General features: G+C 39.6%; 1 long non-coding RNA gene across 2 annotated transcripts in view; it reads right to left on the minus strand.

Annotated features, from left to right (window-relative positions):
- LOC120384703 overlaps positions 1-4713 on the minus strand; it is a 29392-nt gene extending 24679 nt beyond the window's left edge. For both annotated transcript variants that reach the window (XR_005589044.1, XR_005589043.1), the window contains exon 1: positions 4568-4713. This is a non-coding gene — a long non-coding RNA (uncharacterized LOC120384703). The remainder of the gene's footprint in view (positions 1-4567) is intronic.
- Positions 4714-6534: the final 1821 nt, after the last annotated feature.

Raw genomic sequence — 6534 nt, forward strand, 5'->3', positions numbered from 1 at the left:
ATCCACAAGTTAAAACATATGTACAATCAAGGAGACTGCCTGCCTTGCTATTGAAGTTTGTTTCTCCTCTATTACTTCTGTATAACAGAACTTTTCTTTAGACTCTGTATTGTGCCAAAGGGATAGATCCACAAAGAGATTTAGGTGCCCAAGTCCAAAATGTAGATCCTCAAAAACTCAGCTGCCCCTTAATCCCTATGCCCCTACGCTTCCACTGGTAAAGCCCTATAGGTTCCTTAATTTCTGCCAGTGCATAACCCCTAGGCACCTAGCACATGCCTAAGTCCCAGCAGCATTTTCAAACTAGGCAGGGCAACACCTAGCTGATCTGTGAGGCCTAAGCCATCAGGTGTGCCCAATGCACAAGACAGCCTGAGGAGAAGGTAGACCCCCTTACAACTTTTAGCCCAGTGGTTAGACATTCATGCAGGATGTAGGAGATCCAGATTCAAATCCCTCCTCCCTCCTTACCTGACATATAGCATGGATTTGAATATAGGTCTTAAACGCCTAACTCTCTTTGTGCACAGCCCACCCCCCAGCCTACGTGTTTCCTGTTATCTGTCTTAGGTGGCTCCCTATTCAGATTGTTGACTTTTGTGGAGCCCATTCAGAGGAGCCTAACTCTCTTCATGCATTGAATCAGGGTCTTGGGTGCCTAACTCAGGGCTGTAGATTCCACGAGGCTCAAGGGCACCCAAATTCTGGCCATTGCAATGCTGAGTCTAAGTCCCCTTTGTGGATCTAGCCCAACACCCTTTGCTTTACAAAACTATTCTTTCTACATTTTTAATGTTCTTAAGGCTAACAGTTGGCAATGCCTGAGGACAAAGTATAACAACTAACAAACCATTATCAATATATTTGTATTTATATTATAATAATAAGAGATATACCTCTCTCTTAAAACTGGAAGGGACATTCAAAGGTCATTGAGTCCAACCCAAGTACTGATTTTTGCTCCAGATCCCTAAGTGGTCCCCTCAAGGATTGAACTCACAACCCTGGGTTTAGCAAGCCAATGCTCAAACCACTGAGCTATCCCTCCTGCCTCCTGTGCCCTCCCAAAATATGAGGTGCAAATAAAAAAATACATAATTCAGTTTTCTATAGTGCTTTTCATGTATAGCTCTTTCTGAAAGATGGTCTGTCCGATACACACAGGGGGGTAAAGCAACTTGGCCAAGCCCATACTGAAGGTCAGTGTCAGAGCTGGGAATAGACCCCAGAGAGTTGATTCTCTGTTGCCCTTCATCTTGTGTAGTTGTTGATATCAGTGCAAAATGCTTCCATACTGACATCGTAGCCTTTTACTTTGTTCTGATGTAATTGCCTACACAGGGTACAGGCAACAGAAAATCAAATCCCTGGGTTCTAGCCCCACCTCTACCATCAACCTTAAGCCTCAGGTCTCTTGCCTTCCCATTCAGTATGCTGTTCACTGGAACTCATAACACACTCCATTCACAACACTGTAAGTGCTCCAGCACAGGGACAGTCTAATTTTAAATGTGATTGCAGTGAGTGTTACAAATAATAGGAGAAAAATAAGGGAAGAAAATATATTTCATCCAAGGATGGGATGGGATGGGATAAAAGATCCCCTTTGGATATATATCACTGTTGCTCGTATGTCTGAGCAGAAGAAAAGTAAAATCCCCTCTATAGCCAAAAAGCAAAAATAAGTATTATGTATTTTTAATTTGTACCCTTTCTCACTATTAACATCATAAAAAGCTATAACAGCTGGAAAACCTGGAGCAGGTTTTATACTTCTCAAAGTAATTCGTAAGAAAGGCCCCTTACCATTTGGAATGTTAAAATAATCAGTCACAAGGATAAGTGGTTAAAAATAGCAATTTTCATCTGTGGCTCTCCAAGCTTTTATCTGTGGCTCTTCTTTACAATGAAGGCAACGTGCTCCGCCCCATTTTACAGGCGGATAAACGGAGTCACAGAGTGATTAAATGACTGGCCCAGAGTCACACAGCAAGTGAGGCATATTTATTCTGAGGGTTAAAATATGGGATTTTAGTAACTGGGAGAGTCTGGCTGGGTTAGAAATTAAGACAAATGCTTCTACTGTACAACCAGAGGCTGAGCCTGTCATAGGAAAAGCATCACAAATGCCTACTAAAGCCAACTGGAATGGGCACCCTATGGGATGCTGGAAATTATTGGGATTTTTGTTTTGTTTGGTCAACAGTTGTAGCACTTTGGTCAGCTCCAGGATTTGAACTGGGGGATCTTGGGTGCTAAAAGCATGAGCCAGGCTCTCAAAAGAAGTGGTATAACAGACCCATGTCTTCTGTGCATCAGGCACAGTCGGGGGGACTTGTGCTCAGTGAGTAACAAATACATGAGGCTTGTTCATTGATTTAATTATATTAAATAAATGTTGGTTTTTTTTTTAAAAAGATTGCCTTAACCCTGACAGAATTTCTTATATTTTGATGTCAGCCGAAGGAAATATGTTGCCAACTCCACCAATCAAAGTCTATTTTCCACATGCAGCATATTCTGCCAGGAGAAAATCCATCAGCCAGCCATACAAGGGACATTGGGCCAAGAGGCTTGAGTGACATGTGGCCACATCAAAAAACCTCAAAACACATGTCTGAGTTGCCACACGACTTGTAGAACACTCTTCATATGTACCAACCAGACAACAACTCAGTGAGCTGCATCTTCGGGATATTTTGCACTGTCTTGTAACTGTTTAGTCAGAGAAATAGGGTTGGCAGCAGATATTAAAAGTGGCTTGGCCAGGGCAATGTCAGGGACCCTCTAATTAAAAAGAAAAAAGACAGAAACATTGAGTGGAAGGAATGCAAGTCACATTCTTATTTCAATACTAAGCACTTGAACAGTGTAACTTGGTTATATACAAAAGACACAGTCATGGTCTGGATTGTTATCCAATGCAGATTTCACCCTGGAATTGAAATCACATAATTAAACAGTCGAGGCTGTATATGGTACTTGAAATGGTGCCAATCCCATAAAAATATTCTAATGATGTCAGGGGAAATGGAATTCTAGACTGATGATTTAATTGGTTCTTCAGGATTCAGTTGGATAGACTAATCATAGTGAACTTGGAATCCCATGGCTGGATTCATGAGCAAGATAATTACCAACTACTTATTTTGTTAATTTCCCTTATTTTTTTCCAGATTCATGAACCACTTTTCAGAATTCAGAAAATGATTCATGAATTGCTTGTGAGTCAGCAGGAATTATTAATTAATCCCTGTGCACTGAAATTGATCTATTATTTAACCAATTGTTTATGGAGCTGGATTCATTTGTGGAGCAAGTAGGAAATTTTGCAGGCATTAATATCCTGCTGTCTGTATACAGGAAAACCTAGAGACAAACAAAAACTCTGAACATACCAGACTTTGGGGAAATCAAGCTCTGGATCTGAACTTTCTGTTTTAAACTCATCTCTAATTCAATCAATCTAAGGAATCTTTTCAATGGTTTTCTGAATAATCTAAAGCCAAGAAAGTCTTTTCTTATTTCACATTCCTATTGACAGTGGCCAAACCCCACTCTCTGCTTCATCTAAGTGCAGGGGAAATGGATGGGCCATATGAACCATAGAGTCTCCTACTCATTTTAGGATAGGATAGTTTAAATGTGTGAAAAATGCCTACAGCATTGACAAACAAACCTGTAACGACCTTGTTTAACTAAATCAGGAAAATCAAAATGAAATGAACGGTAAAAAAAAATATCAGCCTCTTCAAATTAATACAGTATTTGGTGATTCCTACAAAAGAAATCTGACTCTCTAATCCTGGACTTCTCCATCTTCTGATGTAAAGTAGTATATATGTATGGTTTAAAGAAGCATTTCCCTTTTATGAAATCAGTGTCTCCTTTCCCCCAGTGGGTTATTATCTCAATTTACCTTAGTGCAAGAGGATTATGCAGCCGCAGGCTATCACTGAATGAACCTGGGGCCAGGACCTTTCTGTCTTTGCTCACATAAGTATTCGTTTCTCACACACAAGTAGTATTGTGGAAATCACTGAGTCTACTCATAGGACTAAGGGTTGCTCGCATGAATAAGAGTTTGCAGGATCCAGCCCGTACTAATGATCTTTGATTTATCGTCTTACCTGGAAATGATTCAGTTTCATGCAGTTTGTTTTCATTCCATCTGTTTTCTGCTAGTAAACAGTGATAATTTCCCACCCACATTCTTCCAGACGGTCAGTCAGAGGAAATCAAGAATAACTCCATTGACTTAATAGAGTAACTCCAGGCTTACAACTGTGTAACCAAGGGCAAAGTGTGACTCTTTATGCCCCTATCAGCAGCAGTAGCTGGCCAGCCCCAGGGGTTCATTCTTATTCACTCAGTAACTGTCTTCTACTGACACATAATGCTTCTTTTTGAAAGACTACACTAGAGAGAGAGAGAGATTTTCGTGGCAGCATTTCAGAGTTAAATCCTCCTTTGATACTGTCAGAAAATCCTTGCCGAGCTGACACTGTATGTTAAAGGAAAAGGGTTCACAGTAACAGAAAGCAAAAATTAAACAGGATATTAATACCTTGTAGTTAAGGAAACATTCCCTTTCAATTCCACTCTTTCTTAGTGAACTAGCCAAAATGCATCACAGTATAATTGAAGCAGCTCATACAATTCTCCAGAGTGAGAGAGCAACAGGTCTCCGTCTCCTCCTCCCAGACACACCGGTCCATAACAGCTGGTTAAAAGTAGCCTTCTGCTGAACTGCTTCAGCTGTTAAGTATTCCCTTCAGAAATCTCACACGTTTAAAATACCCAGGTTTGCTTCATTTCCCCCCAATCTTTTATCCAGCTTATTAGTTTCCAAAGAGACAAATATGAGATGAGTTGTGATTAAACATCATATTCAAACAGCCCACGAATGCTAACTGCATCTTAGAAACTTGAAACACTTGTACCCTTCTGATTTGCTCCTTCTTCCATTTGGTGAAAACAGAGGTTTAGCTGTTGTTTTGTTTCTTGCTGGCTCTCTCTCTTTGCTGCAGAGAGAGGCTTTAACATTAATGGGAAATACCTGTGTAAATCCCTAACAGGTTGAATGGAAAAATAGACCCTACTGACTTTTTCTCTGTTTTGAAGGGAGCTGTATTAACATGGTTGTGCTTATTTAACAACAATTTAAACCTGGTGGTAAATTCTTTCCAAAAGACCTATGCATTTCTTCTATTATGTACCATATGTTTTGGAGATCTAAGTCCACTTCTCTTGTATAAGAAACTCTTTATGATCCATTGTGACTTATTAGTGCTACACACAATAGAGTCAGAAGCAGCTGTTATGCATGACTTAAGATAGATGTTATATATTAAGGATAGTGTGGGATAAAATGTGTGACTGGCTTGTAAAAGGAATTTATCAGGCTTTACAAATCTGGATACAGGAAACTAACTTTTTTTTTTTTACTTCTCTAACTCAAATGATAGACGCCTACAGGGTTCTCTCCTTGCTAGGATCTGCAGAAGGGACTATTACATTATGGATGGTCACCTAGGCCCAGTTCCTCAACGGGTATTAGATGTTCAAATACCTTTGAGGATCTCAGCCTTCATAGTTAAGATTGCAGCATGGCTTCTGTTTAAAACATAATGTTGAATTCTTTCCACAATCCACTACACACACACACACACATATATATGGCCTGATTTTAAACATGTTATTTATGCAATTACTTGTGCAAAATTTACACACGATTTAACTCCTGATTTTTGTGTGCAGATTGGGTAACTGAGCCTGCAAATGACTGTCATTGGCCATATGCATGTATGTAACAGCACAGGCAAATTGGGCATATTATGTCAAGCACGTTTTGAGCACATCACTGTGTTTGCAGATCAGACATTTTAATATTATATTAATAGCCCTGTACAACTTAGAGATGTGAGTCAGAAAGTTCAGTTTCCTGGCACAAAATTGTGGCCCAAACCATCATTTAATCCAAAAGAGGAAAAAAGTCTGAGCAATTATGCCAGTAAGATTGAAACAAGCACTATAAAATGGAAAAGCAACATGGCATAGGTTTGTGGTTCCCAGTGTAATGGAGCTAAACCCTAGCATCAGATGGTTTGTATTTTACATTATTGTCAAACAAAAATAAATCATCGGAATACATGGCAAAAATCAAGCACAACTGGCAGTACATATGTAAAAAACCAGCCAGTGGTTGAAGTGAAAATTAAGAAGTGCTGTTTGCCTCTTCCCAAAATGCCAGTGCCGTTAACCAGAAGAACCAGCTTACACTAGTAGGCTCTGCATTCTTTCCCCCCTTTTTTGTAAACACTAGGCTGATATGCCACAGCAGAGTTCTGCTCCAGTAAGATTCTGCTTCTTGAGATTTCAGAGATTAACATATTAAGTACATTATGTACTGTATTTACATAACTATTGTACTACAGCACAGTTAAAATTTTGTCAGCATTTCTATTGTATACCCTAGTTTCATAGCTTAGAATGGTGATTAAAAATTATCTCCAGCTGAACATCTTTATGGGG

This window comes from Mauremys reevesii, linkage group 16 (genome assembly GCF_016161935.1).
Source record: "Mauremys reevesii isolate NIE-2019 linkage group 16, ASM1616193v1, whole genome shotgun sequence".
Classification (NCBI taxonomy): domain Eukaryota; kingdom Metazoa; phylum Chordata; order Testudines; family Geoemydidae; genus Mauremys; species Mauremys reevesii.